The sequence below is a fragment of the Rhipicephalus microplus genome, unplaced genomic scaffold, assembly GCF_043290135.1.
Source record: "Rhipicephalus microplus isolate Deutch F79 unplaced genomic scaffold, USDA_Rmic scaffold_30, whole genome shotgun sequence".
NCBI lineage: Eukaryota > Metazoa > Arthropoda > Arachnida > Ixodida > Ixodidae > Rhipicephalus > Rhipicephalus microplus.
Window position 1 is genome coordinate 3723426 of NW_027464603.1, and position 15251 is coordinate 3738676.

Consider the following 15251-nt stretch of genomic DNA (forward strand, 5'->3'; position numbering starts at 1 on the left):
ACAATCTCCACAACTCGAAACTCCGCAACTACAAAATTCACAACTAGGAACTCCACAACTGGGAACTCCGCAACTAGAAAATGTACAACTAGAAACTCGAAAACTAAAAACTCCAACTAGAAACTCCACAACTAGAAACTTCGCAACTAGAAACTCCACAACTAGACAATTCGCAACTAGAAACTCCACAACTAGACACTCCACAACTAGAAAACTCCGCAACTAGAAACTCCACGACTAGACACTCAAAACTTGACACTCCGCAACAACAGACTTCGCAACTAGAAACTCTGCAACTAGAAACTGCACAGCTAGAAACTTGCAACTCGAAACTCTGCAACTAAAACTCCGCAACTAGAAACTCCACAGCTAGAAACTCCACAACTAGAAACTCCACAACTAGAGACTCCACAACTAGAAACTCCATGACTAGAAACTCCACAATTAGAAACTCCACAGCTAGAAACTCCACAATTTCAGACTTTGCAACTAGAAACTCGGCAACTAGAAACTCAACAACTAGAAACTCCACAACTAGAAACATCACAACTAGAAACTCCACAACTTGAAACACTACAACTAGATACTCCGCAACTACAAATTCCACAACTAGAAACTCCACAACTAGAAACTCCATAAGTAGAAACTCCACAACTAGAAACTCCACAACTACAGACTCCACAACTAGAAACTCCACAGCTAGAGACTCCACAACTAGAAACTCCACAACTAGAAACTCCACAACTTGAAACACCACAACTAGATACTCCGCAACTACAAATTCCACAACTAGAACTCCACAACTAAACACTCCATAACTAGAAACTCCACAACGAGAAACTCCACAACTACAGACTTCACAACTAGAAACTCCATGCTAGAGACTCCACAACTAGAAACTCCACAAATACGAACCCCACAACTACGAACACCACGACTAGAAACTCCACAACTAGAAACTCCACAACTTGAGACTTCGCAACTAGAAACTCCACAACTAGAAACACCACAACTACAGACTTCACAACTAGAAACTCCGCAACTAGAAACTCCACAACTAGAGGCTCCATAACTTGAAACTCCACAACTAGAAACTCCACAACTACGAACCTCACAACCAGAAACTCCACAACTAGAAACTCCGCAACAAGAAACTCCACAGCTAGAAACTCCACAACTTGAGACTTCGAAACTAGAAACTCGGCAACTAGAAACTCCACAACTAGAAACTCCACAACTAGAAACTCCACAACTAGAAACTCCACAAATTGAAACGCCACAACTAGAAACCCAGCAACTGGAAACTCCACAACTAGAAACCCAGCAACTAGAAACTCCACAACTAGAAACTCAACACCTACAAATTCTACAACTTGAAACACCACAACTAGAAACGCAACAACGAGAAACTCCACACCTAGAAACTCCGCAACTAGAAACTCCCCAACTAGAAACTCCACAACTAGAAACTATGCAACTAGAAACTCCGCAACTAGAAACTCCACAGCTAGAACGTCCGCAACTAGAAACTCTGCAACTAGCAACTCTGCAACTAGAAACTCCAACGCTAGAAACTCCACAACTAGAAACTCCACAACTAGAAACTCCACAACTAGAGACCACAACTAGAGACTCCGCAACTAGAAACTCCCCAGCTAGAAACTCCGCAACTAGAAACTCCGCAACTAGAAACTCCACAACTAGAGACTCCGCAACTATGAACTCCACAACTTGAAACTCTGCAACTAGAAAATTCCTAACTAGAAACTACACAACTACAATCTCCACAACTCGAAACTCCGCAACTACAAAATCCACAACTAGAAACTCCACAACTGGGAACTCCGCAACTAGAAAATGTACAACTAGAAACTCGAAAACTAAAAACTCCAACTAGAAACTCCACAACTAGAAACTCCGCAACTAGAAACTCCACAACTAGACAATTCGCAACTAGAAACTCCACAACTAGACACTCCACAACTAGAAAATTCCGCAACTAGAAACTCCACGACTAGACACTCAAAACTTGAGACTCTGCAACTACAGACTTCGCAACTAGAAACTCTGCAACTAGAAACTGCACAGCTAGAAACTTGCAACTCGAAACTCTGCAACTAAAACTCCGCAACTAGAAACTTTACAGCTAGAAACTCCACAACTAGAAACTCCACAACTAGAAACTCCGCAACTAGAAACTCCACAGCTAGAAACTCCACAACTTGAGACTTTGCAACTAGAAACTCGTCAACTAGAAACTCCACAACTAGAAACTCCACAACTAGAAACTCCACAACTAGAAACTCCACAAATTGAAACACCACAACTAGATACTCCACAACTTCAAATTCCACAACTTGAAAGTCCACAACTAGAAACTCCGCAACTAGAAACTCCGCAACTAGAAACTCCACAACTACAGACTCCACAACTAGAAACTCCACAGCTAGAGACTCCACAACTAGAAACTCCACAACTAGAAACTCCACAACTTGAAACACCACAACTAGATACTCCGCAACTACAAATTCCACAACTAGAACTCCACAACTAAACACTCCATAACTAGAAACTCCACAACGAGAAACTCCACAACTACAGACTTCACAACTAGAAACTCCATGCTAGAGACTCCACAACTAGAAACTCCACAAATACGAACCCCACAACTACGAACACCACGACTAGAAACTCCACAACTAGAAACTCCACAACTTGAGACTTCGCAACTAGAAACTCCACAACTAGAAACACCACAACTACAGACTTCACAACTAGAAACTCCGCAACTAGAAACTCCACAACTAGAGGCTCCATAACTTGAAACTCCACAACTAGAAACTCCACAACTACGAACCTCACAACCAGAAACTCCACAACTAGAAACTCCGCAACAAGAAACTCCACAGCTAGAAACTCCACAACTTGAGACTTCGAAACTAGAAACTCGGCAACTAGAAACTCCACAACTAGAAACTCCACAACTAGAAACTCCACAAATTGAAACGCCACAACTAGATACTCCACAACTACAAATTCCACAACTAGAAACTCCACAACTAAAAACTCCGCAACTAGAAACTCCGCAACTAGAAACTCCACAACTAGAGACTCCATAACTTGAAACACCACAACTAGATACTCCACAACTACAAATTCCACATCTAGAAACTCCAATTTTAGAAACTCCGCAACTTTAAACTCCACAACAAGACACTCTATAACTAGGAACTCCTCAACAAGAAACTCCACAATTACAGACTCCACAACTACAAACTCCACAACTAGAAACTCCACAACTGGAAACTCCGCAACTAGAAACTCCAACGCTAGAACCTCCAGAACTAGAAACTCCACAACTAGAAACTCCACAACTAGAGACTCCAAAACTAGAGACTCCGCAACTAGAAACTCCATAGCTAGAAACTCCGCAACTAGAAACTCCGCAACTAGAAACTCCACTACTAGAGACACCGCAACTATAAACTCCACAACTTGAAACTCTGCAACTAGAAACTCTGCAACTAGAAACTCCACAACTACAAACTCCACAACTAGAAACTCCACAACTAGACACTTCGCAACTAGAAACTCCACAACTAGACACTCCACAACTAGAAAACTCCGCAACTAGAAACTCCACCACTAGACACTCAAAACTTGAGACTCCGCAACGACAGAGCTCGCAACTAGAAACTCTGCAACTAGAAACTGCACAGCTAGAAACTTGCAACTCGAAACTCTGCAACTGAAACTCCGCAACTAGAAACTCCACAGCTAGAAACTCCACAACTAGAGACTCCACAACTACAAACTCCATGACTAGAAACTTCACAATTAGAAACTCCACAAGTAAAAACTCCACAACTTGAGACTTTGCAACTAGAAACTCGGCAACTAGAAACTCAACAACTAGAAATTCCACAACTAGGAACTTCACAACTAGAAACTCCACAACTTGAAACACCACAACTAGATACTCCGCAATACAATATCCAACACTAGAAACTCCACAACAAGAAACTCCATAACTAGAAACTCCGCAACTAGAAACTCCACAACTACAGACTCCACAACTAGAAACTCCACAGCTAGAGACTCCAACACTAGAAACTCTACAACTAGAAACTCCACAACTACGAACCTCACAACTAGAAACTCTACAAGTAGAAACTCCGCAACTAGAAACTTCACAGCTAGAAACTCCACAACTTGAGACTTTGCAACTAGAAACTCGGTAACTAGAAACTCCACAAATTGAAACACCACAACTAGATACTCCACAACTACAAATTCCACAACTTGGAAGTCCACAACTAGAAACTCCGCAACTAGAAAATGTACAACTAGAAACTCTAAAACTAAAAACTCCAACTAGAAACTCCACAACTAGAAACTCCGCAACTAGAAACTCCACAACTAGACAATTCGCAACTAGAAGCTCCACAACTAGACACTCCACAACTAGAAAACTGCGCAACTAGAAACTCCACGACTAGACACTCAAAACTTGAGACTCCGCAACTACAGACTTCGCAACTAGAAACTCTGCAACTAGAAACTGCACAGCTAGAAACTTGCAACTCGAAACTCTACAACTAAAACTCCGCAACTAGAAACTTTACAGCTAGAAACTCCACAACTAGAAACTCCACAACTAGAAACTCCGCAACTAGAAACTCCACAGCAAGAAACTCCACAACTTGAGACTTTGCAACTAGAAACTCGTCAACTAGAAACTCCACAACTAGAAACTCCACAACTAGAAACTCCACAACTAGAAACTCCACAAATTGAAACACCACAACTAGATACTCCACAACTACAAATTCCACAAATTGAAAGTCCACAACTAGAAACTCCGCAACTAGAAACTCCGCAACTAGAAACTCCCCAACTAGAGACTCCATAACTTGAAACACCACAACTAGATACTCCACAGCTACAAATTCCACATCTAGAAACTCCAAATTTAGAAACTCCGCAACTAGAAACTCCGCAACTTTAAACTCCACAACTAGACACTCCATAACTAGGAACTCCACAACAAGAAACTCCACAACTACAGACTCCACAACTACAAACTCCACAACTAGAAACTCCACAACTGGAAACTCCGCAACTAGAAACTCCGCAACTAGAAACTCTACAATAAGAAATTCCACAACCGGAGACTCAACAACTTGAGACTTCGCAACTAGAAACTCGGCAACTAGAAACTCAACAACTAGAAACTCCACAACTAGAAACTCCACAACTAGAAACTCCACAACTTGAAACACCACAACTAGATACTCCACAACTACAAATTCCACAACAAGAAACTCCAAATTTAGAAACTCCGCAACTAGAAACTCCGCAACCTAAAACTCCACAACTAGAGACTCCATAACTAGGAACTCCACATCTAGAAACTCCACAACTAAAGACTCCACAACTACAAACGTCGCAACTAGAAACTCCACAACCAGAAACTCCGCAACTAGAAACTCCACAACTAGAAGTTCCACAACCAGAGACTCAACAACTAGAAACTCCACAACTAGAAACCCAGCAACTAGAAACTCCACAACTAGAAACTCAACACCTACAAATTCTACAACTTGAAACACCACAACTAGAAACGCAACAACGAGAAACTCCACACCTAGAAACTCCGCAACTAGAAACTCCCCAACTAGAAACTCCACAACTAGAAACTATGCAACTAGAAACTCCGCAACTAGAAACTCCACAGCTAGAACGTCCGCAACTAGAAACTCTGCAACTAGCAACTCTGCAACTAGAAACTCCAACGCTAGAAACTCCACAACTAGAAACTCCACAACTATAAACTCCACAACTAGAGACCACAACTAGAGACTCCGCAACTAGAAACTCCCCAGCTAGAAACTCCGCAACTAGAAACTCCGCAACTAGAAACTCCACAACTAGAGACTCCGCAACTATGAACTCCACAACTTGAAACTCTGCAACTCGAAACTCTGCAACTAGAAAATTCCTAACTAGAAACTACACAACTACAATCTCCACAACTCGAAACTCCGCAACTACAAAATCCACAACTAGAAACTCCACAACTGGGAACTCCGCAACTAGAAAATGTACAACTAGAAACTCGAAAACTAAAAACTCCAACTAGAAACTCCACAACTAGAAACTCCGCAACTAGAAACTCCACAACTAGACAATTCGCAACTAGAAACTCCACAACTAGACACTCCACAACTAGAAAATTCCGCAACTAGAAACTCCACGACTAGACACTCAAAACTTGAGACTCTGCAACTACAGACTTCGCAACTAGAAACTCTGCAACTAGAAACTGCACAGCTAGAAACTTGCAACTCGAAACTCTGCAACTAAAACTCCGCAACTAGAAACTTTACAGCTAGAAACTCCACAACTAGAAACTCCACAACTAGAAACTCCACAACTAGAAACTTCACAACTTGAAACACCACAACTAGATACTCCACAACTACAAATTCCACAACAAGAAACTCCAAATTTAGAAACTCCGCAACTAGAAACTCCGCAACCTAAAACTCCACAACTAGAGACTCCATAACTAGGAACTCCACATCTAGAAACTCCACAACTACAGACTCCACAACTACAAACTTCGCAACTAGAAACTCCACAACCAGAAACTCCGCAACTAGAAACTCCACAACTAGAAGTTCCACAACCAGAGACTCAACAACTAGAAACCCAGCAACTAGAAACTCCATAACTAGAAACTCAACACCTACAAATTCTACAACTTGAAACACCACAACTAGAAACGCAACAACGAGAAACTCCACACCTAGAAACTCCGCAACTAGAAACTCCCCAACTAGAAACTCCACAACTAGAAACTATGCAACTAGAAACTCCGCAACTAGAAACTCCACAGCTAGAACGTCCGCAACTAGAAACTCTGCAACTAGGAACTCTGCAACTAGAAACTCCAACGCTAGAAACTCCACAACTAGAAACTCCACAACTAGAAACTCCACAACTAGAGACCACAACTAGAGACTCCGCAACTAGAAACTCCCCAGCTAGAAACTCCTCAACTAGAAACTCCGCAACTAGAAACTCCACAACTAGAGACTCCGCAACTGTGAACTCCACAACTTGAAACTCTGCAACTCGAAACTCTGCAACTAGAAAATTCCTAACTAGAAACTACACAACTACAATCTCCACAACTCGAAACTCCGCAACTACAAAATCCACAACTAGAAACTCCACAACTGGGAACTCCGCAACTAGAAAATGTACAACTAGAAACTCTAAAACTAAAAACTCCAACTAGAAACTCCACAACTAGAAACTCCGCAACTAGAAACTCCACAACTAGACAATTCGCAACTAGAAACTCCACAACTAGCCACTCCACAACTAGAAAACTGCGCAACTAGAAACTCCACGACTAGACGCTCAAAACTTGAGACTCCCCAACTACAGACTTCGCAACTAGAAACTCTGCAACTAGAAACTGCACAGCTAGAAACTTGCAACTCGAAACTCTACAACTAAAACTCCGCAACTAGAAACTTTACAGCTAGAAACTCCACAACTAGAAACTCCACAACTAGAAACTCCGCAACTAGAAACTCCACAGCAAGAAACTCCACAACTTGAGACTTTGCAACTAGAAACTCGTCAACTAGAAACTCCACAACTAGAAACTCCACAACTAGAAACTCCACAACTAGAAACTCCACAAATTGAAACACCACAACTAGATACTCCACCACTACAAATTCCACAAATTGAAAGTCCACAACTAGAAACTCCGCAACTAGAAACTCCGCAACTAGAAACTCCCCAACTAGAGACTCCATAACTTGAAACACCACAACTAGATACTCCACAGCTACAAATTCCACATCTAGAAACTCCAAATTTAGAAACTCCGCAACTAGAAACTCCGCAACTTTAAACTCCACAACTAGACACTCCATAACTAGGAACTCCACAACAAGAAACTCCACAACTACAGACTCCACAACTACAAACTCCACAACTAGAAACTCCACAACTGGAAACTCCGCAACTAGAAACTCCGCAACTAGAAACTCTACAATAAGAAATTCCACAACCGGAGACTCAACAACTTGAGACTTCGCAACTAGAAACTCGGCAACTAGAAACTCAACAACTAGAAACTCCACAACTAGAAACTCCACAACTAGAAACTCCACAACTTGAAACACCACAACTAGATACTCCACAACTACAAATTCCACAACAAGAAACTCCAAATTTAGAAACTCCGCAACTAGAAACTCCGCAACCTAAAACTCCACAACTAGAGACTCCATAACTAGGAACTCCACATCTAGAAACTCCACAACTAAAGACTCCACAACTACAAACGTCGCAACTAGAAACTCCACAACCAGAAACTCCGCAACTAGAAACTCCACAACTAGAAGTTCCACAACCAGAGACTCAACAACTAGAAACTCCACAACTAGAAACCCAGCAACTAGAAACTCCACAACTAGAAACTCAACACCTACAAATTCTACAACTTGAAACACCACAACTAGAAACGCAACAACGAGAAACTCCACACCTAGAAACTCCGCAACTAGAAACTCCCCAACTAGAAACTCCACAACTAGAAACTATGCAACTAGAAACTCCGCAACTAGAAACTCCACAGCTAGAACGTCCGCAACTAGAAACTCTGCAACTAGCAACTCTGCAACTAGAAACTCCAACGCTAGAAACTCCACAACTAGAAACTCCACAACTATAAACTCCACAACTAGAGACCACAACTAGAGACTCCGCAACTAGAAACTCCCCAGCTAGAAACTCCGCAACTAGAAACTCCGCAACTAGAAACTCCACAACTAGAGACTCCGCAACTATGAACTCCACAACTTGAAACTCTGCAACTCGAAACTCTGCAACTAGAAAATTCCTAACTAGAAACTACACAACTACAATCTCCACAACTCGAAACTCCGCAACTACAAAATCCACAACTAGAAACTCCACAACTGGGAACTCCGCAACTAGAAAATGTACAACTAGAAACTCGAAAACTAAAAACTCCAACTAGAAACTCCACAACTAGAAACTCCGCAACTAGAAACTCCACAACTAGACAATTCGCAACTAGAAACTCCACAACTAGACACTCCACAACTAGAAAATTCCGCAACTAGAAACTCCACGACTAGACACTCAAAACTTGAGACTCTGCAACTACAGACTTCGCAACTAGAAACTCTGCAACTAGAAACTGCACAGCTAGAAACTTGCAACTCGAAACTCTGCAACTAAAACTCCGCAACTAGAAACTTTACAGCTAGAAACTCCACAACTAGAAACTCCACAACTAGAAACTCCACAACTAGAAACTTCACAACTTGAAACACCACAACTAGATACTCCACAACTACAAATTCCACAACAAGAAACTCCAAATTTAGAAACTCCGCAACTAGAAACTCCGCAACCTAAAACTCCACAACTAGAGACTCCATAACTAGGAACTCCACATCTAGAAACTCCACAACTACAGACTCCACAACTACAAACTTCGCAACTAGAAACTCCACAACCAGAAACTCCGCAACTAGAAACTCCACAACTAGAAGTTCCACAACCAGAGACTCAACAACTAGAAACCCAGCAACTAGAAACTCCATAACTAGAAACTCAACACCTACAAATTCTACAACTTGAAACACCACAACTAGAAACGCAACAACGAGAAACTCCACACCTAGAAACTCCGCAACTAGAAACTCCCCAACTAGAAACTCCACAACTAGAAACTATGCAACTAGAAACTCCGCAACTAGAAACTCCACAGCTAGAACGTCCGCAACTAGAAACTCTGCAACTAGGAACTCTGCAACTAGAAACTCCAACGCTAGAAACTCCACAACTAGAAACTCCACAACTAGAAACTCCACAACTAGAGACCACAACTAGAGACTCCGCAACTAGAAACTCCCCAGCTAGAAACTCCTCAACTAGAAACTCCGCAACTAGAAACTCCACAACTAGAGACTCCGCAACTGTGAACTCCACAACTTGAAACTCTGCAACTCGAAACTCTGCAACTAGAAAATTCCTAACTAGAAACTACACAACTACAATCTCCACAACTCGAAACTCCGCAACTACAAAATCCACAACTAGAAACTCCACAACTGGGAACTCCGCAACTAGAAAATGTACAACTAGAAACTCTAAAACTAAAAACTCCAACTAGAAACTCCACAACTAGAAACTCCGCAACTAGAAACTCCACAACTAGACAATTCGCAACTAGAAACTCCACAACTAGCCACTCCACAACTAGAAAACTGCGCAACTAGAAACTCCACGACTAGACGCTCAAAACTTGAGACTCCCCAACTACAGACTTCGCAACTAGAAACTCTGCAACTAGAAACTGCACAGCTAGAAACTTGCAACTCGAAACTCTACAACTAAAACTCCGCAACTAGAAACTTTACAGCTAGAAACTCCACAACTAGAAACTCCACAACTAGAAACTCCGCAACTAGAAACTCCACAGCAAGAAACTCCACAACTTGAGACTTTGCAACTAGAAACTCGTCAACTAGAAACTCCACAACTAGAAACTCCACAACTAGAAACTCCACAACTAGAAACTCCACAAATTGAAACACCACAACTAGATACTCCACCACTACAAATTCCACAAATTGAAAGTCCACAACTAGAAACTCCGCAACTAGAAACTCCGCAACTAGAAACTCCCCAACTAGAGACTCCATAACTTGAAACACCACAACTAGATACTCCACAGCTACAAATTCCACATCTAGAAACTCCAAATTTAGAAACTCCGCAACTAGAAACTCCGCAACTTTAAACTCCACAACTAGACACTCCATAACTAGGAACTCCACAACAAGAAACTCCACAACTACAGACTCCACAACTACAAACTCCACAACTAGAAACTCCACAACTGGAAACTCCGCAACTAGAAACTCCGCAACTAGAAACTCTACAATAAGAAATTCCACAACCGGAGACTCAACAACTTGAGACTTCGCAACTAGAAACTCGGCAACTAGAAACTCAACAACTAGAAACTCCACAACTAGAAACTCCACAACTAGAAACTCCACAACTTGAAACACCACAACTAGATACTCCACAACTACAAATTCCACAACAAGAAACTCCAAATTTAGAAACTCCGCAACTAGAAACTCCGCAACCTAAAACTCCACAACTAGAGACTCCATAACTAGGAACTCCACATCTAGAAACTTCACAACTAAAGACTCCACAACTACAAACTTCGCAACTAGAAACTCCACAACCAGAAACTCCGCAACTAGAAACTCCACAACTAGAAGTTCCACAACCAGAGACTCAACAACTAGAAACTCCACAACTAGAAACCCAGCAACTAGAAACTCCACAACTAGAAACTCAACACCTACAAATTCTACAACTTGAAACACCACAACTAGAAACGCAACAACGAGAAACTCCACACCTAGAAACTCCGCAACTAGAAACTCCCCAACTAGAAACTCCACAACTAGAAACTATGCAACTAGAAACTCCGCAACTAGAAACTCCACAGCTAGAACGTCCGCAACTAGAAACTCTGCAACTAGCAACTCTGCAACTAGAAACTCCAACGCTAGAAACTCCACAACTAGAAACTCCACAACTATAAACTCCTCAACTAGAGACCACAACTAGAGACTCCGCAACTAGAAACTCCCCAGCTAGAAACTCCGCAACTAGAAACTCCGCAACTAGAAACTCCACAACTAGAGACTCCGCAACTATGAACTCCACAACTTGAAACTCTGCAACTCGAAACTCTGCAACTAGAAAATTCCTAACTAGAAACTACACAACTACAATCTCCACAACTCGAAACTCCGCAACTACAAAATCCACAACTAGAAACTCCACAACTGGGAACTCCGCAACTAGAAAATGTACAACTAGAAACTCGAAAACTAAAAACTCCAACTAGAAACTCCACAACTAGAAACTCCGCAACTAGAAACTCCACAACTAGACAATTCGCAACTAGAAACTCCACAACTAGACACTCCACAACTAGAAAATTCCGCAACTAGAAACTCCACGACTAGACACTCAAAACTTGAGACTCTGCAACTACAGACTTCGCAACTAGAAACTCTGCAACTAGAAACTGCACAGCTAGAAACTTGCAACTCGAAACTCTGCAACTAAAACTCCGCAACTAGAAACTTTACAGCTAGAAACTCCACAACTAGAAACTCCACAACTAGAAACTCCGCAACTAGAAACTCCACAGCTAGAAACTCCACAACTTGAGACTTTGCAACTAGAAACTCGTCAACTAGAAACTCCACAACTAGAAACTCCACAACTAGAAACTCCACAACTAGAAACTCCACAAATTGAAACACCACAACTAGATACTCCACAACTTCAAATTCCACAACTTGAAAGTCCACAACTAGAAACTCCGCAACTAGAAACTCCGCAACTAGAAACTCCACAACTAGAAGTTCCACAACCAGAGACTCAACAACTAGAAACTCCACAACTAGAAACCCAGCAACTAGAAACTCCACAACTAGAAACTCAACACCTACAAATTCTACAACTTGAAACACCACAACTATAAACGCAACTACTAGAAACTCCACACCTAGAAACTCCGCAACTAGAAACTCCACAACTAGAAACTCCACAAGTAGAAACTATGCAACTAGAAACTCCGCAACTAGAAACTCCACAGCTAGAACGTCCGCAAATAGAAACTCTGCAACTAGGAACTCTGCAACTAGAAACTCCAATGCTAGAAACTCCACAACTAGAAACTCCACAACTAGAAACTCCACAACTAGAAACTCCACAACTAGAAACTCCACAACTAGAGACCACTAGAGACTCCGCAACTAGAAACTCCCCAGCTAGAAACTCCGCAACTAGAAACTCCGCAACTAGAAACTCCACAACTAGAGACTCCGCAACTATGAACTCCACAACTTGAAACTCTGCAACTCGAAACTCTGCAACTAGAAAATTCCTAACTAGAAACTACACAACTACAATCTCCACAACCCGAAACTCCGCAACTACAAAATTCACAACTAGGAACTCCACAACTGGGAACTCCGCAACTAGAAAATGTACAACTAGAAACTCGAAAACTAAAAACTCCAACTAGAAACTCCACAACTAGAAACTTCGCAACTAGAAACTCCACAACTAGACAATTCGCAACTAGAAACTCCACAACTAGACACTCCACAACTAGAAAACTCCGCAACTAGAAACTCCACGACTGGACACTCAAAACTTGACACTCCGCAACAACAGACTTCGCAACTAGAAACTCTGCAACTAGAAACTGCACAGCTAGAAACTTGCAACTCGAAACTCTGCAACTAAAACTCCGCAACTAGAAACTCCACAGCTAGAAACTCCACAACTAGAAACTCCACAACTAGAGACTCCACAACTAGAAACTCCATGACTAGAAACTCCACAATTAGAAACTCCACAGCTAGAAACTCCACAATTTCAGACTTTGCAACTAGAAACTCGGCAACTAGAAACTCAACAACTAGAAACTCCACAACTAGAAACATCACAACTAGAAACTCCACAACTTGAAACACCACAACTAGATACTCCGCAACTACAAATTCCACAACTAGAAACTCCACAACTAGAAACTCCATAAGTAGAAACTCCACAACTAGAAACTCCACAACTACAGACTCCACAACTACAGACTCCACAACTAGAAACTCCACAGCTAGAGACTCCACAACTAGAAACTCCACAAATACGAACCCCAAAACTACGAACCCCACAACAAGAAACTCCACAACTAGAAACTCCACAACTTGAAACACCACAACTAGATACTCCGCAACTACAAATTCCACAACTAGAACTCCACAACTAAACACTCCATAACTAGAAACTCCACAACGAGAAACTCCACAACTACAGACTTCACAACTAGAAACTCCATGCTAGAGACTCCACAACTAGAAACTCCACAAATACGAACCCCACAACTACGAACACCACGACTAGAAACTCCACAACTAGAAACTCCACAACTTGAGACTTCGCAACTAGAAACTCCACAACTAGAAACACCACAACTACAGACTTCACAACTAGAAACTCCGCAACTAGAAACTCCACAACTAGAGGCTCCATAACTTGAAACTCCACAACTAGAAACTCCACAACTACGAACCTCACAACCAGAAACTCCACAACTAGAAACTCCGCAACAAGAAACTCCACAGCTAGAAACTCCACAACTTGAGACTTCGAAACTAGAAACTCGGCAACTAGAAACTCCACAACTAGAAACTCCACAACTAGAAACTCCACAAATTGAAACGCCACAACTAGATACTCCACAACTACAAATTCCACAACTAGAAACTCCACAACTAAAAACTCCGCAACTAGAAACTCCGCAACTAGAAACTCCACAACTAGAGACTCCATAACTTGAAACACCACAACTAGATACTCCACAACTACAAATTCCACATCTAGAAACTCCAATTTTAGAAACTCCGCAACTTTAAACTCCACAACAAGACACTCTATAACTAGGAACTCCTCAACAAGAAACTCCACATCTAGAAACTCCACAACTACAGACTCCACAACTTCAAACTTCGCAACTAGAAACTCCACAACCAGAAACTCCGCAACTAGACACTCCACAACTAGAAAACTCCGCAACTAGAAACTCCACGACTATACATTCAAAACTTGAGACTCCGCAACTACAGACTTCGCAACTAGAAACTCTGCAACTAGAAACTGCACAGCTAGAAACTTGCAACTCGAAACTCTGCAACTAAAACTCTGCAACTAGAAACTTTACAGCTAAAAACTCCACAACTAGAAACTCCACAACTAGAAACTTCGCAACTAGAAACTCCACAGCTAGAAACTCCACAACTTGAGACTTTGCAACTAGAAACTCCATAGCTAGAAACTCCGCAACTAGAAACTCCGCAACTAGAAACTCCACTACTAGAGACACCGCAACTATAAACTCCACAACTTGAAACTCTGCAACTAGAAACTCTGCAACTAGAAACTCCACAACTACAAACTCCACAACTAGAAACTCCACAACTAGACACTTCGCAACTAGAAACTCCACAACTAGACACTCCACAACTAGAAAACTCCGCAACTAGAAACTCCACCACTAGACACTCAAAACTTGAGACTCCGCAACG